This window comes from Haliotis asinina, chromosome 1, assembly GCF_037392515.1.
Source record: "Haliotis asinina isolate JCU_RB_2024 chromosome 1, JCU_Hal_asi_v2, whole genome shotgun sequence".
NCBI lineage: Eukaryota > Metazoa > Mollusca > Gastropoda > Lepetellida > Haliotidae > Haliotis > Haliotis asinina.
Window position 1 is genome coordinate 94,901,972 of NC_090280.1, and position 22,703 is coordinate 94,924,674.

At 41.7% G+C, this 22,703-nt stretch overlaps 38 non-coding genes across 38 annotated transcripts; all 38 read left to right on the forward strand.

The window, feature by feature from the left end:
* Positions 1–647: 647 nt before the first annotated feature.
* Trnal-uag (transfer RNA leucine (anticodon UAG)) lies at positions 648–729 on the forward strand. Its single transcript has one exon. It is a non-coding gene; the product is annotated as a tRNA-Leu (tRNA).
* A 357-nt stretch (positions 730–1,086) lies between these two features.
* On the forward strand, positions 1,087–1,168 carry Trnal-uag (transfer RNA leucine (anticodon UAG)). Its single transcript has one exon. It is a non-coding gene; the product is annotated as a tRNA-Leu (tRNA).
* A 357-nt stretch (positions 1,169–1,525) lies between these two features.
* Trnal-uag (transfer RNA leucine (anticodon UAG)) lies at positions 1,526–1,607 on the forward strand. The gene has a single exon. It is a non-coding gene; the product is annotated as a tRNA-Leu (tRNA).
* Positions 1,608–1,964: 357 nt separating this feature from the next.
* On the forward strand, positions 1,965–2,046 carry Trnal-uag (transfer RNA leucine (anticodon UAG)). The gene has a single exon. It is a non-coding gene; the product is annotated as a tRNA-Leu (tRNA).
* A 357-nt stretch (positions 2,047–2,403) lies between these two features.
* Positions 2,404–2,485, forward strand: Trnal-uag (transfer RNA leucine (anticodon UAG)). The gene has a single exon. It is a non-coding gene; the product is annotated as a tRNA-Leu (tRNA).
* Positions 2,486–2,842: 357 nt separating this feature from the next.
* Positions 2,843–2,924, forward strand: Trnal-uag (transfer RNA leucine (anticodon UAG)). Its single transcript has one exon. It is a non-coding gene; the product is annotated as a tRNA-Leu (tRNA).
* Positions 2,925–3,281: 357 nt separating this feature from the next.
* Trnal-uag (transfer RNA leucine (anticodon UAG)) lies at positions 3,282–3,363 on the forward strand. The gene has a single exon. It is a non-coding gene; the product is annotated as a tRNA-Leu (tRNA).
* Positions 3,364–3,720: 357 nt separating this feature from the next.
* Positions 3,721–3,802, forward strand: Trnal-uag (transfer RNA leucine (anticodon UAG)). The gene has a single exon. It is a non-coding gene; the product is annotated as a tRNA-Leu (tRNA).
* A 796-nt stretch (positions 3,803–4,598) lies between these two features.
* Positions 4,599–4,680, forward strand: Trnal-uag (transfer RNA leucine (anticodon UAG)). The gene has a single exon. It is a non-coding gene; the product is annotated as a tRNA-Leu (tRNA).
* Positions 4,681–5,037: 357 nt separating this feature from the next.
* Trnal-uag (transfer RNA leucine (anticodon UAG)) lies at positions 5,038–5,119 on the forward strand. The gene has a single exon. It is a non-coding gene; the product is annotated as a tRNA-Leu (tRNA).
* Positions 5,120–5,476: 357 nt separating this feature from the next.
* Positions 5,477–5,558, forward strand: Trnal-uag (transfer RNA leucine (anticodon UAG)). Its single transcript has one exon. It is a non-coding gene; the product is annotated as a tRNA-Leu (tRNA).
* Positions 5,559–5,915: 357 nt separating this feature from the next.
* On the forward strand, positions 5,916–5,997 carry Trnal-uag (transfer RNA leucine (anticodon UAG)). The gene has a single exon. It is a non-coding gene; the product is annotated as a tRNA-Leu (tRNA).
* Positions 5,998–6,354: 357 nt separating this feature from the next.
* On the forward strand, positions 6,355–6,436 carry Trnal-uag (transfer RNA leucine (anticodon UAG)). The gene has a single exon. It is a non-coding gene; the product is annotated as a tRNA-Leu (tRNA).
* Positions 6,437–7,671: 1,235 nt separating this feature from the next.
* Positions 7,672–7,753, forward strand: Trnal-uag (transfer RNA leucine (anticodon UAG)). The gene has a single exon. It is a non-coding gene; the product is annotated as a tRNA-Leu (tRNA).
* A 357-nt stretch (positions 7,754–8,110) lies between these two features.
* Trnal-uag (transfer RNA leucine (anticodon UAG)) lies at positions 8,111–8,192 on the forward strand. The gene has a single exon. It is a non-coding gene; the product is annotated as a tRNA-Leu (tRNA).
* Positions 8,193–8,549: 357 nt separating this feature from the next.
* On the forward strand, positions 8,550–8,631 carry Trnal-uag (transfer RNA leucine (anticodon UAG)). The gene has a single exon. It is a non-coding gene; the product is annotated as a tRNA-Leu (tRNA).
* A 796-nt stretch (positions 8,632–9,427) lies between these two features.
* Positions 9,428–9,509, forward strand: Trnal-uag (transfer RNA leucine (anticodon UAG)). Its single transcript has one exon. It is a non-coding gene; the product is annotated as a tRNA-Leu (tRNA).
* Positions 9,510–9,866: 357 nt separating this feature from the next.
* Positions 9,867–9,948, forward strand: Trnal-uag (transfer RNA leucine (anticodon UAG)). Its single transcript has one exon. It is a non-coding gene; the product is annotated as a tRNA-Leu (tRNA).
* Positions 9,949–10,305: 357 nt separating this feature from the next.
* On the forward strand, positions 10,306–10,387 carry Trnal-uag (transfer RNA leucine (anticodon UAG)). Its single transcript has one exon. It is a non-coding gene; the product is annotated as a tRNA-Leu (tRNA).
* Positions 10,388–11,183: 796 nt separating this feature from the next.
* Positions 11,184–11,265, forward strand: Trnal-uag (transfer RNA leucine (anticodon UAG)). Its single transcript has one exon. It is a non-coding gene; the product is annotated as a tRNA-Leu (tRNA).
* Positions 11,266–11,622: 357 nt separating this feature from the next.
* Trnal-uag (transfer RNA leucine (anticodon UAG)) lies at positions 11,623–11,704 on the forward strand. Its single transcript has one exon. It is a non-coding gene; the product is annotated as a tRNA-Leu (tRNA).
* Positions 11,705–12,061: 357 nt separating this feature from the next.
* Trnal-uag (transfer RNA leucine (anticodon UAG)) lies at positions 12,062–12,143 on the forward strand. Its single transcript has one exon. It is a non-coding gene; the product is annotated as a tRNA-Leu (tRNA).
* Positions 12,144–12,500: 357 nt separating this feature from the next.
* Trnal-uag (transfer RNA leucine (anticodon UAG)) lies at positions 12,501–12,582 on the forward strand. The gene has a single exon. It is a non-coding gene; the product is annotated as a tRNA-Leu (tRNA).
* Positions 12,583–13,817: 1,235 nt separating this feature from the next.
* Positions 13,818–13,899, forward strand: Trnal-uag (transfer RNA leucine (anticodon UAG)). Its single transcript has one exon. It is a non-coding gene; the product is annotated as a tRNA-Leu (tRNA).
* A 796-nt stretch (positions 13,900–14,695) lies between these two features.
* On the forward strand, positions 14,696–14,777 carry Trnal-uag (transfer RNA leucine (anticodon UAG)). The gene has a single exon. It is a non-coding gene; the product is annotated as a tRNA-Leu (tRNA).
* Positions 14,778–15,134: 357 nt separating this feature from the next.
* Positions 15,135–15,216, forward strand: Trnal-uag (transfer RNA leucine (anticodon UAG)). Its single transcript has one exon. It is a non-coding gene; the product is annotated as a tRNA-Leu (tRNA).
* A 357-nt stretch (positions 15,217–15,573) lies between these two features.
* Trnal-uag (transfer RNA leucine (anticodon UAG)) lies at positions 15,574–15,655 on the forward strand. The gene has a single exon. It is a non-coding gene; the product is annotated as a tRNA-Leu (tRNA).
* Positions 15,656–16,450: 795 nt separating this feature from the next.
* Trnal-uag (transfer RNA leucine (anticodon UAG)) lies at positions 16,451–16,533 on the forward strand. Its single transcript has one exon. It is a non-coding gene; the product is annotated as a tRNA-Leu (tRNA).
* Positions 16,534–17,329: 796 nt separating this feature from the next.
* On the forward strand, positions 17,330–17,411 carry Trnal-uag (transfer RNA leucine (anticodon UAG)). The gene has a single exon. It is a non-coding gene; the product is annotated as a tRNA-Leu (tRNA).
* A 357-nt stretch (positions 17,412–17,768) lies between these two features.
* On the forward strand, positions 17,769–17,850 carry Trnal-uag (transfer RNA leucine (anticodon UAG)). The gene has a single exon. It is a non-coding gene; the product is annotated as a tRNA-Leu (tRNA).
* A 357-nt stretch (positions 17,851–18,207) lies between these two features.
* On the forward strand, positions 18,208–18,289 carry Trnal-uag (transfer RNA leucine (anticodon UAG)). Its single transcript has one exon. It is a non-coding gene; the product is annotated as a tRNA-Leu (tRNA).
* Positions 18,290–18,646: 357 nt separating this feature from the next.
* On the forward strand, positions 18,647–18,728 carry Trnal-uag (transfer RNA leucine (anticodon UAG)). Its single transcript has one exon. It is a non-coding gene; the product is annotated as a tRNA-Leu (tRNA).
* A 357-nt stretch (positions 18,729–19,085) lies between these two features.
* Positions 19,086–19,167, forward strand: Trnal-uag (transfer RNA leucine (anticodon UAG)). The gene has a single exon. It is a non-coding gene; the product is annotated as a tRNA-Leu (tRNA).
* Positions 19,168–19,962: 795 nt separating this feature from the next.
* Positions 19,963–20,045, forward strand: Trnal-uag (transfer RNA leucine (anticodon UAG)). The gene has a single exon. It is a non-coding gene; the product is annotated as a tRNA-Leu (tRNA).
* Positions 20,046–20,841: 796 nt separating this feature from the next.
* Positions 20,842–20,923, forward strand: Trnal-uag (transfer RNA leucine (anticodon UAG)). The gene has a single exon. It is a non-coding gene; the product is annotated as a tRNA-Leu (tRNA).
* Positions 20,924–21,280: 357 nt separating this feature from the next.
* Trnal-uag (transfer RNA leucine (anticodon UAG)) lies at positions 21,281–21,362 on the forward strand. The gene has a single exon. It is a non-coding gene; the product is annotated as a tRNA-Leu (tRNA).
* Positions 21,363–21,719: 357 nt separating this feature from the next.
* Positions 21,720–21,801, forward strand: Trnal-uag (transfer RNA leucine (anticodon UAG)). The gene has a single exon. It is a non-coding gene; the product is annotated as a tRNA-Leu (tRNA).
* A 796-nt stretch (positions 21,802–22,597) lies between these two features.
* On the forward strand, positions 22,598–22,679 carry Trnal-uag (transfer RNA leucine (anticodon UAG)). Its single transcript has one exon. It is a non-coding gene; the product is annotated as a tRNA-Leu (tRNA).
* Positions 22,680–22,703: the final 24 nt, after the last annotated feature.

Here is a 22,703-nt window from a genome sequence, read left to right on the forward strand (position 1 = left end):
CAGTATGGTATGTGCAGTCGTTTCCACTAATGAGAAAGTGTGAACAAGACACTCCAACCAAAGGGCTACATCCACCTAAATAGTTGTACATGAACTGAATGGAAGTCTCATGTGGTATGGAAGAAGAAACCACATACACTCTTAAAGACGTCATTTTAGGAGTAGTGTGATTATTAGGACACTTGTTTCATAACAGTTTTTGTGTATGGGTAGCGTGGCCGAGTGGTCTAAGGCGCTGGTTTTAGGCACCAGTCTCTTCGGAAGCGTGGGTTCGAATCCCACCGCTGCCATATCATTTTCTTTTGTACTTAAATACTTTGGAAAACAACATGTCTATGATGTATGTGCATATGAAACTCACTTTTGTGATAAAGGGAAGCAGGTACTTGAAGTTTGAAGCAGGACTCATGCTTCTTTCCAAAGATAGTAATCCTCTTCTCAGTATGGTATGTGCAGTCGTTTCCACTAATGAGAAAGTGTGAACAAGACACTCCAACCAAAGGGCTACATCCACCTAAATAGTTGTACATGAACTGAATGGAAGTCTCATGTGGTATGGAAGAAGAAACCACATACAGTCTTAAAGACGTCATTTTAGGAGTAGTGTGATTATTAGGACACTTGTTTCATAACAGTTTTTGTGTATGGGTAGCGTGGCCGAGTGGTCTAAGGCGCTGGTTTTAGGCACCAGTCTCTTCGGAGGCGTGGGTTCGAATCCCACCGCTGCCATATCATTTTCTTTTGTACTTAAATACTTTGGAAAACAACATGTCTATGATGTGTGTGCGTATGAAACTCACTTTTGTGATAAAGGGAAGCAGGTACTTCAAGTTTGAAGCACGACTCATGCTTCTTTCCAGAGATAGGAATCCTCTTCTCAGTATGGTATGTGCAGTCGTTTCCACTAATGAGAAAGTGTGAACAAGACACTCCAACCAAAGGGCTACATCCACCTAAATAGTTGTACATGAACTGAATGGAAGTCTCATGTGGTATGGAAGAAGAAACCACATACACTCTTAAAGACGTCATTTTAGGAGTAGTGTGATTATTAGGACACTTGTTTCATAACAGCCTTTGTGTATGGGTAGCGTGGCCGAGTGGTCTAAGGCGCTGGTTTTAGGCACCAGTCTCTTCGGAGGCGTGGGTTCGAATCCCACCGCTGCCATATCGTTTTCTTTTGTACTTAAATACTTTGGAAAACAACATGTCTATGATGTATGTGCATATGAAACTCACTTTTGTGATAAAGGGAAGCAGGTACTTCAAGTTTGAAGCAGGACTCATGCTTCTTTCCAAAGATAGGAATCCTCTTCTCAGTATGGTATGTGCAGTCGTTTCCACTAATGAGAAAGTGTGAACAAGACACTCCAACCAAAGGGCTACATCCACCTAAATAGTTGTACATGAACTGAATGGAAGTCTCATGTGGTATGGAAGTAGAAACCACATACAGTCTTAAAGACGTCATTTTAGGAGTAGTGTGATTATTAGGACACTTGTTTCAAAACAGGCTTTGTGTATGGGTAGCGTGGCCGAGTGGTCTAAGGCGCTGGTTTTAGGCACCAGTCTCTTCGGAGGCGTGGGTTCGAATCCCACCGCTGCCATATCGTTTTCTTTTGTACTTAAATACTTTGGAAAACAACATGTCTATGATGTATGTGCATATGAAACTCACTTTTGTGATAAAGGGAAGCAGGTACTTGAAGTTTGAAGCAGGACTCATGCTGCTTTCCAAAGATAGGAATCCTCTTCTCAGTATGGTATGTGCAGTCGTTTCCACTAATGAGAAAGTGTGAACAAGACACTCCAACCAAAGGGCTACATCCACCTAAATAGTTGTACATGAACTGAATGGAAGTCTCATGTGGTATGGAAGAAGAAACCACATACACTCTTAAAGACGTCATTTTAGGAGTAGTGTGATTATTAGGACACTTGTTTCATAACAGCCTTTGTGTATGGGTAGCGTGGCCGAGTGGTCTAAGGCGCTGGTTTTAGGCACCAGTCTCTTCGGAGGCGTGGGTTCGAATCCCACCGCTGGCATATCGTTTTCTTTTGTACTTAAATACTTTGGAAAACAACATGTCTATGATGTATGTGCATATGAAACTCACTTTTGTGATAAAGGGAAGCAGGTACTTCAAGTTTGAAGCAGGACTCATGCTTCTTTCCAAAGATAGGAATCCTCTTCTCAGTATGGTATGTGCAGTCGTTTCCACTAATGAGAAAGTGTGAACAAGACACTCCAACCAAAGGGCTACATCCACCTAAATAGTTGTACATGAACTGAATGGAAGTCTCATGTGGTATGGAAGAAGAAACCACATACAGTCTTAAAGACGTCATTTTAGGAGTAGTGTGATTATTAGGACACTTGTTTCATAACAGTTTTTGTGTATGGGTAGCGTGGCCGAGTGGTCTAAGGCGCTGGTTTTAGGCACCAGTCTCTTCGGAGGCGTGGGTTCGAATCCCACCGCTGCCATATCATTTTCTTTTGTACTTAAATACTTTGGAAAACAACATGTCTATGATGTGTGTGCGTATGAAACTCACTTTTGTGATAAAGGGAAGCAGGTACTTCAAGTTTGAAGCACGACTCATGCTTCTTTCCAGAGATAGGAATCCTCTTCTCAGTATGGTATGTGCAGTCGTTTCCACTAATGAGAAAGTGTGAACAAGACACTCCAACCAAAGGGCTACATCCACCTAAATAGTTGTACATGAACTGAATGGAAGTCTCATGTGGTATGGAAGAAGAAACCACATACACTCTTAAAGACGTCATTTTAGGAGTAGTGTGATTATTAGGACACTTGTTTCATAACAGCCTTTGTGTATGGGTAGCGTGGCCGAGTGGTCTAAGGCGCTGGTTTTAGGCACCAGTCTCTTCGGAGGCGTGGGTTCGAATCCCACCGCTGCCATATCGTTTTCTTTTGTACTTAAATACTTTGGAAAACAACATGTCTATGATGTATGTGCATATGAAACTCACTTTTGTGATAAAGGGAAGCAGGTACTTGAAGTTTGAAGCAGGACTCATGCTTCTTTCCAAAGATAGGAATCCTCTTCTCAGTATGGTATGTGCAGTCGTTTCCACTAATGAGAAAGTGTGAACAAGACACTCCAACCAAAGGGCTACATCCACCTAAATAGTTGTACATGAACTGAATGGAAGTCTCATGTGGTATGGAAGTAGAAACCACATACAGTCTTAAAGACGTCATTTTAGGAGTAGTGTGATTATTAGGACACTTGTTTCAAAACAGGCTTTGTGTATGGGTAGCGTGGCCGAGTGGTCTAAGGCGCTGGTTTTAGGCACCAGTCTCTTCGGAGGCGTGGGTTCGAATCCCACCGCTGCCATATCGTTTTCTTTTGTACTTAAATACTTTGGAAAACAACATGTCTATGATGTATGTGCATATGAAACTCACTTTTGTGATAAAGGGAAGCAGGTACTTGAAGTTTGAAGCAGGACTCATGCTTCTTTCCAAAGATAGTAATCCTCTTCTCAGTATGGTATGTGCAGTCGTTTCCACTAATGAGAAAGTGTGAACAAGACACTCCAACCAAAGGGCTACATCCACCTAAATAGTTGTACATGAACTGAATGGAAGTCTCATGTGGTATGGAAGAAGAAACCACATACAGTCTTAAAGACGTCATTTTAGGAGTAGTGTGATTATTAGGACACTTGTTTCATAACAGTTTTTGTGTATAGGTAGCGTGGCCGAGTGGTCTAAGGCGCTGGTTTTAGGCACCAGTCTCTTCGGAGGCGTGGGTTCGAATCCCACCGCTGCCATATCATTTTCTTTTGTACTTAAATACTTTGGAAAACAACATGTCTATGATGTGTGTGCGTATGAAACTCACTTTTGTGATAAAGGGAAGCAGGTACTTCAAGTTTGAAGGAGGACTCATGCTTCTTTCCAAAGATAGGAATCCTCTTCTCAGTATGGTGTGTGCAGTCGTTTCCACTAATGAGAAAGTGTGAACAAGACACTCCAACCAAAGGGCTACATCCACCTAAATAGTTGTACATGAACTGAATGGAAGTCTCATGTGGTATGGAAGAAGAAACCACATACAGTCTTAAAGACGTCATTTTAGGAGTAGTGTGATTATTAGGACACTTGTTTCATAACAGTTTTTGTGTATGGGTAGCGTGGCCGAGTGGTCTAAGGCGCTGGTTTTAGGCACCAGTCTCTTCGGAAGCGTGGGTTCGAATCCCACCGCTGCCATATCATTTTCTTTTGTACTTAAATACTTTGGAAAACAACATGTCTATGATGTATGTGCATATGAAACTCACTTTTGTGATAAAGGGAAGCAGGTACTTCAAGTTTGAAGCAGGACTCATGCTTCTTTCCAAAGATAGGAATCCTCTTCTCAGTATGGTATGTGCAGTCGTTTCCACTAATGAGAAAGTGTGAACAAGACACTCCAACCAAAGGGCTACATCCACCTAAATAGTTGTACATGAACTGAATGGAAGTCTCATGTGGTATGGAAGAAGAAACCACATACACTCTTAAAGACGTCATTTTAGGAGTAGTGTGATTATTAGGACACTTGTTTCATAACAGCTTTTGTGTATGGGTAGCGTGGCCGAGTGGTCTAAGGCGCTGGTTTTAGGCACCAGTCTCTTCGGAGGCGTGGGTTCGAATCCCACCGCTGCCATATCATTTTCTTTTGTACTTAAATACTTTGGAAAACAACATGTCTATGATGTATGTGCATATGAAACTCACTTTTGTGATAAAGGGAAGCAGGTACTTCAAGTTTGAAGCAGGACTCATGCTGCTTTCCAAAGATAGGAATCCTCTTCTCAGTATGGTATGTGCAGTCGTTTCCACTAATGAGAAAGTGTGAACAAGACACTCCAACCAAAGGGCTACATCCACCTAAATAGTTGTACATGAACTGAATGGAAGTCTCATGTGGTATGGAAGAAGAAACCACATACAGTCTTAAAGACGTCATTTTAGTAGTAGTGTGATTATTAGGACACTTGTTTCATAACAGTTTTTGTGTATGGGTAGCGTGGCCGAGTGGTCTAAGGCGCTGGTTTTAGGCACCAGTCTCTTCGGAGGCGTGGGTTCGAATCCCACCGCTGCCATATCATTTTCTTTTGTACTTAAATACTTTGGAAAACAACATGTCTATGATGTATGTGCATATGAAACTCACTTTTGTGATAAAGGGAAGCAGGTACTTGAAGTTTGAAGCAGGACTCATGCTTCTTTCCAAAGATAGTAATCCTCTTCTCAGTATGGTATGTGCAGTCGTTTCCACTAATGAGAAAGTGTGAACAAGACACTCCAACCAAAGGGCTACATCCACCTAAATAGTTGTACATGAACTGAATGGAAGTCTCATGTGGTATGGAAGAAGAAACCACATACAGTCTTAAAGACGTCATTTTAGGAGTAATGTGATTATTAGGACACTTGTTTCATAACAGGCTTTGTGTATGGGTAGCGTGGCCGAGTGGTCTAAGGCGCTGGTTTTAGGCACCAGTCTCTTCGGAGGCGTGGGTTCGAATCCCACCGCTGCCATATCGTTTTCTTTTGTACTTAAATACTTTGGAAAACAACATGTCTATGATGTATGTGCATATGAAACTCACTTTTGTGATAAAGGGAAGCAGGTACTTGAAGTTTGAAGCAGGACTCATGCTGCTTTCCAAAGATAGGAATCCTCTTCTCAGTATGGTATGTGCAGTCGTTTCCACTAATGAGAAAGTGTGAACAAGACACTCCAGCCAAAGGGCTACATCCACCTAAATAGTTGTACATGAACTGAATGGAAGTCTCATGTGGTATGGAAGAAGAAACCACATACACTCTTAAAGACGTCATTTTAGGAGTAGTGTGATTATTAGGACATTTGTTTCATAACAGCCTTTGTGTATGGGTAGCGTGGCCGAGTGGTCTAAGGCGCTGGTTTTAGGCACCAGTCTCTTCGGAGGCGTGGGTTCGAATCCCACCGCTGCCATATCGTTTTCTTTTGTACTTAAATACTTTGGAAAACAACATGTCTATGATGTATGTGCATATGAAACTCACTTTTGTGATAAAGGGAAGCAGGTACTTGAAGTTTGAAGCAGGACTCATGCTTCTTTCTAAAGATAGGAATCCTCTTCTCAGTATGGTATGTGCAGTCGTTTCCACTAATGAGAAAGTGTGAACAAGACACTCCAACCAAAGGGCTACATCCACCTAAATAGTTGTACATGAACTGAATGGAAGTCTCATGTGGTATGGAAGTAGAAACCACATACAGTCTTAAAGACGTCATTTTAGGAGTAGTGTGATTATTAGGACACTTGTTTCATAACAGGCTTTGTGTATGGGTAGCGTGGCCGAGTGGTCTAAGGCGCTGGTTTTAGGCACCAGTCTCTTCGGAGGCGTGGGTTCGAATCCCACCGCTGCCATATCGTTTTCTTTTGTACTTAAATACTTTGGAAAACAACATGTCTATGATGTATGTGCATATGAAACTCACTTTTGTGATAAAGGGAAGCAGGTACTTGAAGTTTGAAGCAGGACTCATGCTGCTTTCCAAAGATAGGAATCCTCTTCTCAGTATGGTATGTGCAGTCGTTTCCACTAATGAGAAAGTGTGAACAAGACACTCCAACCAAAGGGCTACATCCACCTAAATAGTTGTACATGAACTGAATGGAAGTCTCATGTGGTATGGAAGAAGAAACCACATACAGTCTTAAAGACGTCATTTTAGGAGTAGTGTGATTATTAGGACACTTGTTTCATAACAGCCTTTGTGTATGGGTAGCGTGGCCGAGTGGTCTAAGGCGCTGGTTTTAGGCACCAGTCTCTTCGGAAGCGTGGGTTCGAATCCCACCGCTGCCATATCATTTTCTTTTGTACTTAAATACTTTGGAAAACAACATGTCTATGATGTATGTGCATATGAAACTCACTTTTGTGATAAAGGGAAGCAGGTACTTGAAGTTTGAAGCAGGACTCATGCTTCTTTCCAAAGATAGTAATCCTCTTCTCAGTATGGTATGTGCAGTCGTTTCCACTAATGAGAAAGTGTGAACAAGACACTCCAGCCAAAGGGCTACATCCACCTAAATAGTTGTACATGAACTGAATGGAAGTCTCATGTGGTATGGAAGAAGAAACCACATACACTCTTAAAGACGTCATTTTAGGAGTAGTGTGATTATTAGGACACTTGTTTCATAACAGCCTTTGTGTATGGGTAGCGTGGCCGAGTGGTCTTAGGCGCTGGTTTTAGGCACCAGTCTCTTCGGAAGCGTGGGTTCGAATCCCACCGCTGCCATATCATTTTCTTTTGTACTTAAAAACTTTGGAAAACAACATGTCTATGATGTCTGTGCATATGAAGCTCACTTTTGTGATAAAGGGAAGCAGGTACTTCAAGTTTGAAGCAGGACTCATGCTTCTTTTCAAAGATAGGAATCCTCTTCTCAGTATGGTATGTGCAGTCGTTTCCACTAATGAGAAAGTGTGAACAAGACACTCCAACCAAAGGGCTACATCCACCTAAATAGTTGTACATGAACTGAATGGAAGTCTCATGTGGTATGGAAGTAGAAACCACATACAGTCTTAAAGACGTCATTTTAGGAGTAGTGTGATTATTAGGACACTTGTTTCATAACAGTTTTTGTGTATGGGTAGCGTGGCCGAGTGGTCTAAGGCGCTGGTTTTAGGCACCAGTCTCTTCGGAGGCGTGGGTTCGAATCCCACCGCTGCCATATCATTTTCTTTTGTACTTAAATACTTTGGAAAACAACATGTCTATGATGTATGTGCATATGAAACTCACTTTTGTGATAAAGGGAAGCAGGTACTTGAAGTTTGAAGCAGGACTCATGCTTCTTTCCAAAGATAGGAATCCTCTTCTCAGTATGGTATGTGCAGTCGTTTCCACTAATGAGAAAGTGTGAACAAGACACTCCAACCAAAGGGCTACATCCACCTAAATAGTTGTACATGAACTGAATGGAAGTCTCATGTGGTATGGAAGAAGAAATCAAATACACTCTTAAAGACGTCATTTTAGGAGTAGTGTGATTATTAGGACACTTGTTTCATAACAGTTTTTGTGTATGGGTAGCGTGGCCGAGTGGTCTAAGGCGCTGGTTTTAGGCACCAGTCTCTTCGAAGGCGTGGGTTCGAATCCCACCGCTGCCATATCATTTTCTTTTGTACTTAAATACTTTGGAAAACAACATGTCTATGATGTATGTGCATATGAAACTCACTTTTGTGATAAAGGGAAGCAGGTACTTGAAGTTTGAAGCAGGACTCATGCTGCTTTCCAAAGATAGGAATCCTCTTCTCAGTATGGTATGTGCAGTCGTTTCCACTAATGAGAAAGTGTGAACAAGACACTCCAACCAAAGGGCTACATCCACCTAAATAGTTGTACATGAACTGAATGGAAGTCTCATGTGGTATGGAAGAAGAAACCACATACAGTCTTAAAGACGTCATTTTAGTAGTAGTGTGATTATTAGGACACTTGTTTCATAACAGTTTTTGTGTATGGGTAGCGTGGCCGAGTGGTCTAAGGCGCTGGTTTTAGGCACCAGTCTCTTCGGAGGCGTGGGTTCGAATCCCACCGCTGCCATATCATTTTCTTTTGTACTTAAATACTTTGGAAAACAACATGTCTATGATGTATGTGCATATGAAACTCACTTTTGTGATAAAGGGAAGCAGGTACTTGAAGTTTGAAGCAGGACTCATGCTTCTTTCCAAAGATAGTAATCCTCTTCTCAGTATGGTATGTGCAGTCGTTTCCACTAATGAGAAAGTGTGAACAAGACACTCCAGCCAAAGGGCTACATCCACCTAAATAGTTGTACATGAACTGAATGGAAGTCTCATGTGGTATGGAAGAAGAAACCACATACACTCTTAAAGACGTCATTTTAGGAGTAGTGTGATTATTAGGACACTTGTTTCATAACAGCCTTTGTGTATGGGTAGCGTGGCCGAGTGGTCTTAGGCGCTGGTTTTAGGCACCAGTCTCTTCGGAAGCGTGGGTTCGAATCCCACCGCTGCCATATCATTTTCTTTTGTACTTAAAAACTTTGGAAAACAACATGTCTATGATGTCTGTGCATATGAAGCTCACTTTTGTGATAAAGGGAAGCAGGTACTTCAAGTTTGAAGCAGGACTCATGCTTCTTTTCAAAGATAGGAATCCTCTTCTCAGTATGGTATGTGCAGTCGTTTCCACTAATGAGAAAGTGTGAACAAGACACTCCAACCAAAGGGCTACATCCACCTAAATAGTTGTACATGAACTGAATGGAAGTCTCATGTGGTATGGAAGTAGAAACCACATACAGTCTTAAAGACGTCATTTTAGGAGTAGTGTGATTATTAGGACACTTGTTTCATAACAGTTTTTGTGTATGGGTAGCGTGGCCGAGTGGTCTAAGGCGCTGGTTTTAGGCACCAGTCTCTTCGGAGGCGTGGGTTCGAATCCCACCGCTGCCATATCATTTTCTTTTGTACTTAAATACTTTGGAAAACAACATGTCTATGATGTATGTGCATATGAAACTCACTTTTGTGATAAAGGGAAGCAGGTACTTGAAGTTTGAAGCAGGACTCATGCTTCTTTCCAAAGATAGTAATCCTCTTCTCAGTATGGTATGTGCAGTCGTTTCCACTAATGAGAAAGTGTGAACAAGACACTCCAGCCAAAGGGCTACATCCACCTAAATAGTTGTACATGAACTGAATGGAAGTCTCATGTGGTATGGAAGAAGAAACCACATACACTCTTAAAGACGTCATTTTAGGAGTAGTGTGATTATTAGGACACTTGTTTCATAACAGTTTTTGTGTATGGGTAGCGTGGCCGAGTGGTCTAAGGCGCTGGTTTTAGGCACCAGTCTCTTCGAAGGCGTGGGTTCGAATCCCACCGCTGCCATATCATTTTCTTTTGTACTTAAATACTTTGGAAAACAACATGTCTATGATGTATGTGCATATGAAACTCACTTTTGTGATAAAGGGAAGCAGGTACTTCAAGTTTGAAGCAGGACTCATGCTGCTTTCCAAAGATAGGAATCCTCTTCTCAGTATGGTATGTGCAGTCGTTTCCACTAATGAGAAAGTGTGAACAAGACACTCCAACCAAAGGGCTACATCCACCTAAATAGTTGTACATGAACTGAATGGAAGTCTCATGTGGTATGGAAGAAGAAACCACATACAGTCTTAAAGACGTCATTTTAGTAGTAGTGTGATTATTAGGACACTTGTTTCATAACAGTTTTTGTGTATGGGTAGCGTGGCCGAGTGGTCTAAGGCGCTGGTTTTAGGCACCAGTCTCTTCGGAGGCGTGGGTTCGAATCCCACCGCTGCCATATCATTTTCTTTTGTACTTAAATACTTTGGAAAACAACATGTCTATGATGTATGTGCATATGAAACTCACTTTTGTGATAAAGGGAAGCAGGTACTTGAAGTTTGAAGCAGGACTCATGCTTCTTTCCAAAGATAGTAATCCTCTTCTCAGTATGGTATGTGCAGTCGTTTCCACTAATGAGAAAGTGTGAACAAGACACTCCAGCCAAAGGGCTACATCCACCTAAATAGTTGTACATGAACTGAATGGAAGTCTCATGTGGTATGGAAGAAGAAACCACATACACTCTTAAAGACGTCATTTTAGGAGTAGTGTGATTATTAGGACACTTGTTTCATAACAGCCTTTGTGTATGGGTAGCGTGGCCGAGTGGTCTTAGGCGCTGGTTTTAGGCACCAGTCTCTTCGGAAGCGTGGGTTCGAATCCCACCGCTGCCATATCATTTTCTTTTGTACTTAAAAACTTTGGAAAACAACATGTCTATGATGTCTGTGCATATGAAGCTCACTTTTGTGATAAAGGGAAGCAGGTACTTCAAGTTTGAAGCAGGACTCATGCTTCTTTTCAAAGATAGGAATCCTCTTCTCAGTATGGTATGTGCAGTCGTTTCCACTAATGAGAAAGTGTGAACAAGACACTCCAACCAAAGGGCTACATCCACCTAAATAGTTGTACATGAACTGAATGGAAGTCTCATGTGGTATGGAAGTAGAAACCACATACAGTCTTAAAGACGTCATTTTAGGAGTAGTGTGATTATTAGGACACTTGTTTCATAACAGTTTTTGTGTATGGGTAGCGTGGCCGAGTGGTCTAAGGCGCTGGTTTTAGGCACCAGTCTCTTCGGAGGCGTGGGTTCGAATCCCACCGCTGCCATATCATTTTCTTTTGTACTTAAATACTTTGGAAAACAACATGTCTATGATGTATGTGCATATGAAACTCACTTTTGTGATAAAGGGAAGCAGGTACTTGAAGTTTGAAGCAGGACTCATGCTTCTTTCCAAAGATAGTAATCCTCTTCTCAGTATGGTATGTGCAGTCGTTTCCACTAATGAGAAAGTGTGAACAAGACACTCCAACCAAAGGGCTACATCCACCTAAATAGTTGTACATGAACTGAATGGAAGTCTCATGTGGTATGGAAGAAGAAACCACATACACTCTTAAAGACGTCATTTTAGGAGTAGTGTGATTATTAGGACACTTGTTTCATAACAGTTTTTGTGTATGGGTAGCGTGGCCGAGTGGTCTAAGGCGCTGGTTTTAGGCACCAGTCTCTTCGAAGGCGTGGGTTCGAATCCCACCGCTGCCATATCATTTTCTTTTGTACTTAAATACTTTGGAAAACAACATGTCTATGATGTATGTGCATATGAAACTCACTTTTGTGATAAAGGGAAGCAGGTACTTCAAGTTTGAAGCAGGACTCATGCTGCTTTCCAAAGATAGGAATCCTCTTCTCAGTATGGTATGTGCAGTCGTTTCCACTAATGAGAAAGTGTGAACAAGACACTCCAACCAAAGGGCTACATCCACCTAAATAGTTGTACATGAACTGAATGGAAGTCTCATGTGGTATGGAAGAAGAAACCACATACAGTCTTAAAGACGTCATTTTAGTAGTAGTGTGATTATTAGGACACTTGTTTCATAACAGTTTTTGTGTATGGGTAGCGTGGCCGAGTGGTCTAAGGCGCTGGTTTTAGGCACCAGTCTCTTCGGAGGCGTGGGTTCGAATCCCACCGCTGCCATATCATTTTCTTTTGTACTTAAATACTTTGGAAAACAACATGTCTATGATGTATGTGCATATGAAACTCACTTTTGTGATAAAGGGAAGCAGGTACTTGAAGTTTGAAGCAGGACTCATGCTTCTTTCCAAAGATAGTAATCCTCTTCTCAGTATGGTATGTGTAGTCGTTTCCACTAATGAGAAAGTGTGAACAAGACACTCCAACCAAAGGGCTACATCCACCTAAATAGTTGTACATGAACTGAATGGAAGTCTCATGTGGTATGGAAGAAGAAACCACACACACTCTTAAAGACGTCATTTTAGGAGTAGTGTGATTATTAGGACACTTGTTTCATAACAGTTTTTGTGTATGGGTAGCGTGGCCGAGTGGTCTAAGGCGCTGGTTTTAGGCACCAGTCTCTTCGGAGGCGTGGGTTCGAATCCCACCGCTGCCATATCGTTTTCTTTTGTACTTAAATACTTTGGAAAACAACATGTCTATGATGTATGTGCATATGAAACTCACTTTTGTGATAAAGGGAAGCAGGTACTTGAAGTTTGAAGCAGGACTCATGCTGCTTTCCAAAGATAGGAATCCTCTTCTCAGTATGGTATGTGCAGTCGTTTCCACTAATGAGAAAGTGTGAACAAGACACTCCAACCAAAGGGCTACATCCACCTAAATAGTTGTACATGAACTGAATGGAAGTCTCATGTGGTATGGAAGAAGAAACCACATACACTCTTAAAGACGTCATTTTAGGAGTAGTGTGATTATTAGGACACTTGTTTCATAACAGCCTTTGTGTATGGGTAGCGTGGCCGAGTGGTCTAAGGCGCTGGTTTTAGGCACCAGTCTCTTCGGAAGCGTGGGTTCGAATCCCACCGCTGCCATATCATTTTCTTTTGTACTTAAAAATTTTGGAAAACAACATGTCTATGATGTCTGTGCATATGAAGCTCACTTTTGTGATAAAGGGAAGCAGGTACTTCAAGTTTGAAGCAGGACTCATGCTTCTTTCCAAAGATAGGAATCCTCTTCTCAGTATGGTATGTGCAGTCGTTTCCACTAATGAGAAAGTGTGAACAAGACACTCCAACCAAAGGGCTACATCCACCTAAATAGTTGTACATGAACTGAATGGAAGTCTCATGTGGTATGGAAGTAGAAACCACATACAGTCTTAAAGACGTCATTTTAGGAGTAGTGTGATTATTAGGACACTTGTTTCATAACAGTTTTTGTGTATGGGTAGCGTGGCCGAGTGGTCTAAGGCGCTGGTTTTAGGCACCAGTCTCTTCGGAGGCGTGGGTTCGAATCCCACCGCTGACATATCATTTTCTTTTGTACTTAAATACTTTGGAAAACAACATGTCTATGATGTATGTGCATATGAAACTCACTTTTGTGATAAAGGGAAGCAGGTACTTCAAGTTTGAAGCAGGACTCATGCTTCTTTCCAAAGATAGGAATCCTCTTCTCAGTATGGTATGTGCAGTCGTTTCCACTAATGAGAAAGTGTGAACAAGACACTCCAACCAAAGGGCTACATCCACCTAAATAGTTGTACATGAACTGAATGGAAGTCTCATGTGGTATGGAAGAAGAAACCACATACACTCTTAAAGACGTCATTTTAGGAGTAGTGTGATTATTAGGACACTTGTTTCATAACAGTTTCTGTGTATGGGTAGCGTGGCCGAGTGGTCTAAGGCGCTGGTTTTAGGCACCAGTCTCTTCGGAGGCGTGGGTTCGAATCCCACCGCTGCCATATCATTTTCTTTTGTACTTAAATACTTTGGAAAACAACATGTCTATGATGTATGTGCATATGAAACTCACTTTTGTGATAAAGGGAAGCAGGTACTTGAAGTTTGAAGCAGGACTCATGCTTCTTTCCAAAGATAGTAATCCTCTTCTCAGTATGGTATGTGCAGTCGTTTCCACTAATGAGAAAGTGTGAACAAGACACTCCAACCAAAGGGCTACATCCACCTAAATAGTTGTACATGAACTGAATGGAAGTCTCATGTGGTATGGAAGAAGAAACCACATACACTCTTAAAGACGTCATTTTAGGAGTAGTGTGATTATTAGGACACTTGTTTCATAACAGCCTTTGTGTATGGGTAGCGTGGCCGAGTGGTCTAAGGCGCTGGTTTTAGGCACCAGTCTCTTCGGAAGCGTGGGTTCGAATCCCACCGCTGCCATATCATTTTCTTTTGTACTTAAAAATTTTGGAAAACAACATGTCTATGATGTCTGTGCATATGAAGCTCACTTTTGTGATAAAGGGAAGCAGGTACTTCAAGTTTGAAGCAGGACTCATGCTTCTTTCCAAAGATAGGAATCCTCTTCTCAGTATGGTATGTGCAGTCGTTTCCACTAATGAGAAAGTGTGAACAAGACACTCCAACCAAAGGGCTACATCCACCTAAATAGTTGTACATGAACTGAATGGAAGTCTCATGTGGTATGGAAGTAGAAACCACATACAGTCTTAAAGACGTCATTTTAGGAGTAGTGTGATTATTAGGACACTTGTTTCATAACAGTTTTTGTGTATGGGTAGCGTGGCCGAGTGGTCTAAGGCGCTGGTTTTAGGCACCAGTCTCTTCGGAGGCGTGGGTTCGAATCCCACCGCTGCCATATCATTTTCTTTTGTACTTAAATACTTTGGAAAACAACATGTCTATGATGTATGTGCATATGAAACTCACTTTTGTGATAAAGGGAAGCAGGTACTTCAAGTTTGAAGCAGGACTCATGCTTCTTTCCAAAGATAGGAATCCTCTTCTCAGTATGGTATGTGCAGTCGTTTCCACTAATGAGAAAGTGTGAACAAGACACTCCAACCAAAGGGCTACATCCACCTAAATAGTTGTACATGAACTGAATGGAAGTCTCATGTGGTATGGAAGAAGAAACCACATACACTCTTAAAGACGTCATTTTAGGAGTAGTGTGATTATTAGGACACTTGTTTCATAACAGTTTCTGTGTATGGGTAGCGTGGCCGAGTGGTCTAAGGCGCTGGTTTTAGGCACCAGTCTCTTCGGAGGCGTGGGTTCGAATCCCACCGCTGCCATATCATTTTCTTTTGTACTTAAATACTTTGGAAAACAACATGTCTATGATGTATGTGCATATGAAACTCACTTTTGTGATAAAGGGAAGCAGGTACTTGAAGTTTGAAGCAGGACTCATGCTTCTTTCCAAAGATAGTAATCCTCTTCTCAGTATGGTATGTGCAGTCGTTTCCACTAATGAGAAAGTGTGAACAAGACACTCCAACCAAAGGGCTACATCCACCTAAATAGTTGTACATGAACTGAATGGAAGTCTCATGTGGTATGGAAGAAGAAACCACATACACTCTTAAAGACGTCATTTTAGGAGTAGTGTGATTATTAGGACACTTGTTTCATAACAGTTTTTGTGTATGGGTAGCGTGGCCGAGTGGTCTAAGGCGCTGGTTTTAGGCACCAGTCTCTTCGGAGGCGTGGGTTCGAATCCCACCGCTGCCATATCGTTTTCTTTTGTACTTAAATACTTTGGAAAACAACATGTCTATGATGTATGTGCATATGAAACTCACTTTTGTGATAAAGGGAAGCAGGTACTTCAAGTTTGAAGCAGGACTCATGCTGCTTTCCAAAGATAGGAATCCTCTTCTCAGTATGGTATGTGCAGTCGTTTCCACTAATGAGAAAGTGTGAACAAGACACTCCAACCAAAGGGCTACATCCACCTAAATAGTTGTACATGAACTGAATGGAAGTCTCATGTGGTATGGAAGAAGAAACCACATACACTCTTAAAGACGTCATTTTAGGAGTAGTGTGATTATTAGGACACTTGTTTCATAACAGCCTTTGTGTATGGGTAGCGTGGCCGAGTGGTCTAAGGCGCTGGTTTTAGGCACCAGTCTCTTCGGAAGCGTGGGTTCGAATCCCACCGCTGCCATATCATTTTCTTTTGTACTTAAATACTTTGGAAAACAACATGTCTGTGATGTATGTGCATATGAAACTCACTTTTGTGATAAAGGGAAGCAGGTACTTGAAGTTTGAAGCAGGACTCATGCTTCTTTCCAAAGATAGTAATCCTCTTCTCAGTATGGTATGTGCAGTCGTTTCCACTAATGAGAAAGTGTGAACAAGACACTCCAACCAAAGGGCTACATCCACCTAAATAGTTGTACATGAACTGAATGGAAGTCTCATGTGGTATGGAAGAAGAAACCACATACACTCTTAAAGACGTCATTTTAGGAGTAGTGTGATTATTAGGACACTTGTTTCATAACAGTTTTTGTGTATGGATAGCGTGGCCGAGTGGTCTAAGGCGCTGGTTTTAGGCACCAGTCTCTTAGGAGGCGTGGGTTCGAATCCCACCGCTGCCATATCGTTTTCTTTTGTACTTAAATACTTTGGAAAACAACATGTCTATGATGTATGTGCATATGAAACTCACTTTTGTGATAAAGGGAAGCAGGTACTTGAAGTTTGAAGGAGGACTCATGCTGCTTTCCAAAGATAGGAATCCTCTTCTCAGTATGGTATGTGCAGTCGTTTCCACTAATGAGAAAGTGTGAACAAGACACTCCAACCAAAGGGCTACATCCACCTACATAGTTGTACATGAACTGAATGGAAGTCTCATGTGGTATGGAAGAAGAAACCACATACACTCTTAAAGACGTCATTTTAGGAGTAGTGTGATTATTAGGACACTTGTTTCATAACAGCTTTTGTGTATGGGTAGCGTGGCCGAGTGGTCTAAGGCGCTGGTTTTAGGCACCAGTCTCTTCGGAGGCGTGGGTTCGAATCCGACCGCTGCCATATCATTTTCTTTTGTACTTAAATACTTTGGAAAACAACATGTCTATGATGTATGTGCATATGAAACTCACTTTTGTGATAAAGGGAAGCAGGTACTTCAAGTTTGAAGCAGGACTCATGCTGCTTTCCAAAGATAGGAATCCTCTTCTCAGTATGGTATGTGCAGTCGTTTCCACTAATGAGAAAGTGTGAACAAGACACTCCAACCAAAGGGCTACATCCACCTAAATAGTTGTACATGAACTGAATGGAAGTCTCATGTGGTATGGAAGAAGAAACCACATACACTCTTAAAGACGTCATTTTAGGAGTAGTGTGATTATTAGGACACTTGTTTCATAACAGTTTTTGTGTATGGGTAGCGTGGCCGAGTGGTCTAAGGCGCTGGTTTTAGGCACCAGTCTCTTCGGAGGCGTGGGTTCGAATCCCACCGCTGCCATATCATTTTCTTTTGTACTTAAATACTTTGGAAAACAACATGTCTATGATGTATGTGCATATGAAACTCACTTTTGTGATAAAGGGAAGCAGGTACTTGAAGTTTGAAGCAGGACTCATGCTTCTTTCCAAAGATAGTAATCCTCTTCTCAGTATGGTATGTGCAGTCGTTTCCACTAATGAGAAAGTGTGAACAAGACACTCCAACCAAAGGGCTACATCCACCTAAATAGTTGTACATGAACTGAATGGAAGTCTCATGTGGTATGGAAGAAGAAACCACATACACTCTTAAAGACGTCATTTTAGGAGTAGTGTGATTATTAGGACACTTGTTTCATAACAGTTTTTGTGTATGGGTAGCGTGGCCGAGTGGTCTAAGGCGCTGGTTTTAGGCACCAGTCTCTTCGGAGGCGTGGGTTCGAATCCCACCGCTGCCATGTCACCTTCTTTTGTACTTAAATACTTTGGAAAACAACATGTCTATGATGTGTGTGCGTATGAAACTCACTTTTGTGATAAAGGGAAGCAGGTACTTGAAGTTTGAAGGAGGACTCATGCTTCTTTCCAAAGATAGGAATCCTCTTCTCAGTATGGTATGTGCAGTCGTTTCCACTAATGAGAAAGTGTGAACAAGACACTCCAACCAAAGGGCTACATCCACCTAAATAGTTGTACATGAACTGAATGGAAGTCTCATGTGGTATGGAAGAAGAAACCACATACAGTCTTAAAGACGTCATTTTAGGAGTAGTGTGATTATTAGGACACTTGTTTCATAACAGTTTTTGTGTATGGGTAGCGTGGCCGAGTGGTCTAAGGCGCTGGTTTTAGGCACCAGTCTCTTCGGAGGCGTGGGTTCGAATCCCACCGCTGCCATATCATTTTCTTTTGTACTTAAATACTTTGGAAAACAACATGTCTATGATGTATGTGCATATGAAACTCACTTTTGTGATAAAGGGAAGCAGGTACTTCAAGTTTGAAGCAGGACTCATGCTGCTTTCCAAAGATAGGAATCCTCTTCTCAGTATGGTATGTGCAGTCGTTTCCACTAATGAGAAAGTGTGAACAAGACACTCCAACCAAAGGGCTACATCCACCTAAATAGTTGTACATGAACTGAATGGAAGTCTCATGTGGTATGGAAGAAGAAACCACATACACTCTTAAAGACGTCATTTTAGGAGTAGTGTGATTATTAGGACACTTGTTTCATAACAGTTTCTGTGTATGGGTAGCGTGGCCGAGTGGTCTAAGGCGCTGGTTTTAGGCACCAGTCTCTTCGGAGGCGTGGGTTCGAATCCCACCGCTGCCATATCATTTTCTTTTGTACTTAAATACTTTGGAAAACAACATGTCTATGATGTATGTGCATATGAAACTCACTTTTGTGATAAAGGGAAGCAGGTACTTCAAGTTTGAAGCAGGACTCATGCTTCTTTCCAAAGATAGTAATCCTCTTCTCAGTATGGTATGTGCAGTCGTTTCCACTAATGAGAAAGTGTGAACAAGACACTCCAACCAAAGGGCTACATCCACCTAAATAGTTGTACATGAACTGAATGGAAGTCTCATGTGGTATGGAAGAAGAAACCACATACACTCTTAAAGACGTCATTTTAGGAGTAGTGTGATTATTAGGACACTTGTTTCATAACAGTTTTTGTGTATGGGTAGCGTGGCCGAGTGGTCTAAGGCGCTGGTTTTAGGCACCAGTCTCTTCGGAGGCGTGGGTTCGAATCCCACCGCTGCCATATCGTTTTCTTTTGTACTTAAATACTTTGGAAAACAACATGTCTATGATGTATGTGCATATGAAACTCACTTTTGTGATAAAGGGAAGCAGGTACTTCAAGTTTGAAGCAGGACTCATGCTGCTTTCCAAAGATAGGAATCCTCTTCTCAGTATGGTATGTGCAGTCGTTTCCACTAATGAGAAAGTGTGAACAAGACACTCCAACCAAAGGGCTACATCCACCTAAATAGTTGTACATGAACTGAATGGAAGTCTCATGTGGTATGGAAGAAGAAACCACATACACTCTTAAAGACGTCATTTTAGGAGTAGTGTGATTATTAGGACACTTGTTTCATAACAGCCTTTGTGTATGGGTAGCGTGGCCGAGTGGTCTAAGGCGCTGGTTTTAGGCACCAGTCTCTTCGGAAGCGTGGGTTCGAATCCCACCGCTGCCATATCATTTTCTTTTGTACTTAAATACTTTGGAAAACAACATGTCTATGATGTATGTGCATATGAAACTCACTTTTGTGATAAAGGGAAGCAGGTACTTGAAGTTTGAAGGAGGACTCATGCTTCTTTCCAAAGATAGTAATCCTCTTCTCAGTATGGTATGTGCAGTCGTTTCCACTAATGAGAAAGTGTGAACAAGACACTCCAACCAAAGGGCTACATCCACCTAAATAGTTGTACATGAACTGAATGGAAGTCTCATGTGGTATGGAAGAAGAAACCACATACACTCTTAAAGACGTCATTTTAGGAGTAGTGTGATTATTAGGACACTTGTTTCATAACAGTTTTTGTGTATGGATAGCGTGGCCGAGTGGTCTAAGGCGCTGGTTTTAGGCACCAGTCTCTTAGGAGGCGTGGGTTCGAATCCCACCGCTGCCATATCGTTTTCTTTTGTACTTAAATACTTTGGAAAACAACATGTCTATGATGTATGTGCATATGAAACTCACTTTTGTGATAAAGGGAAGCAGGTACTTGAAGTTTGAAGCAGGACTCATGCTGCTTTCCAAAGATAGGAATCCTCTTCTCAGTATGGTATGTGCAGTCGTTTCCACTAATGAGAAAGTGTGAACAAGACACTCCAACCAAAGGGCTACATCCACCTAAATAGTTGTACATGAACTGAATGGAAGTCTCATGTGGTATGGAAGAAGAAACCACATACACTCTTAAAGACGTCATTTTAGGAGTAGTGTGATTATTAGGACACTTGTTTCATAACAGCTTTTGTGTATGGGTAGCGTGGCCGAGTGGTCTAAGGCGCTGGTTTTAGGCACCAGTCTCTTCGGAGGCGTGGGTTCGAATCCGACCGCTGCCATATCATTTTCTTTTGTACTTAAATACTTTGGAAAACAACATGTCTATGATGTATGTGCATATGAAACTCACTTTTGTGATAAAGGGAAGCAGGTACTTCAAGTTTGAAGCAGGACTCATGCTGCTTTCCAAAGATAGGAATCCTCTTCTCAGTATGGTATGTGCAGTCGTTTCCACTAATGAGAAAGTGTGAACAAGACACTCCAACCAAAGGGCTACATCCACCTAAATAGTTGTACATGAACTGAATGGAAGTCTCATGTGGTATGGAAGAAGAAACCACATACACTCTTAAAGACGTCATTTTAGGAGTAGTGTGATTATTAGGACACTTGTTTCATAACAGTTTTTGTGTATGGGTAGCGTGGCCGAGTGGTCTAAGGCGCTGGTTTTAGGCACCAGTCTCTTCGGAGGCGTGGGTTCGAATCCCACCGCTGCCATATCATTTTCTTTTGTACTTAAATACTTTGGAAAACAACATGTCTATGATGTATGTGCATATGAAACTCACTTTTGTGATAAAGGGAAGCAGGTACTTGAAGTTTGAAGCAGGACTCATGCTTCTTTCCAAAGATAGTAATCCTCTTCTCAGTATGGTATGTGCAGTCGTTTCCACTAATGAGAAAGTGTGAACAAGACACTCCAACCAAAGGGCTACATCCACCTAAATAGTTGTACATGAACTGAATGGAAGTCTCATGTGGTATGGAAGAAGAAACCACATACACTCTTAAAGACGTCATTTTAGGAGTAGTGTGATTATTAGGACACTTGTTTCATAACAGTTTTTGTGTATGGGTAGCGTGGCCGAGTGGTCTAAGGCGCTGGTTTTAGGCACCAGTCTCTTCGGAGGCGTGGGTTCGAATCCCACCGCTGCCATGTCACTTTCTTTTGTACTTAAATACTTTGGAAAACAACATGTCTATGATGTGTGTGCGTATGAAACTCACTTTTGTGATAAAGGGAAGCAGGTACTTGAAGTTTGAAGGAGGACTCATGCTTCTTTCCAAAGATAGGAATCCTCTTCTCAGTATGGTATGTGCAGTCGTTTCCACTAATGAGAAAGTGTGAACAAGACACTCCAACCAAAGGGCTACATCCACCTAAATAGTTGTACATGAACTGAATGGAAGTCTCATGTGGTATGGAAGAAGAAACCACATACAGTCTTAAAGACGTCATTTTAGGAGTAGTGTGATTATTAGGACACTTGTTTCATAACAGTTTTTGTGTATGGGTAGCGTGGCCGAGTGGTCTAAGGCGCTGGTTTTAGGCACCAGTCTCTTCGGAGGCGTGGGTTCGAATCCCACCGCTGCCATATCATTTTCTTTTGTACTTAAATACTTTGGAAAACAACATGTCTATGATGTGTGTGCGTATGAAACTCACTTTTGTGATAAAGGGAAGCAGGTACTTCAAGTTTGAAGGAGGACTCATGCTTCTTTCCAAAGATAGGAATCCTCTTCTCAGTATGGTATGTGCAGTCGTTTCCACTAATGAGAAAGTGTGAACAAGACACTCCAACCAAAGGGCTACATCCACCTAAATAGTTGTACATGAACTGAATGGAAGTCTCATGTGGTATGGAAGAAGAAACCACATACACTCTTAAAGACGTCATTTTAGGAGTAGTGTGATTATTAGGACACTTGTTTCATAACAGTTTTTGTGTATGGGTAGCGTGTCCGAGTGGTCTAAGGCGCTGGTTTTAGGCACCAGTCTCTTCGGAGGCGTGGGTTCGAATCCCACCGCTGCCATATCATTTTCTTTTGTACTTAAATACTTTGGAAAACAACATGTCTATGATGTATGTGCATATGAAACTCACTTTTGTGATAAAGGGAAGCAGGTACTTGAAGTTTGAAGCAGGACTCATGCTTCTTTCCAAAGATAGTAATCCTCTTCTCAGTATGGTATGTGCAGTCGTTTCCACTAATGAGAAAGTGTGAACAAGACACTCCAACCAAAGGGCTACATCCACCTAAATAGTTGTACATGAACTGAATGGAAGTCTCATGTGGTATGGAAGAAGAAACCACATACACTCTTAAAGACGTCATTTTAGGAGTAGTGTGATTATTAGGACACTTGTTTCATAACAGTTTTTGTGTATGGGTAGCGTGGCCGAGTGGTCTAAGGCGCTGGTTTTAGGCACCAGTCTCTTCGGAGGCGTGGGTTCGAATCCCACCGCTGCCATATCACTTTCTTTTGTACTTAAAT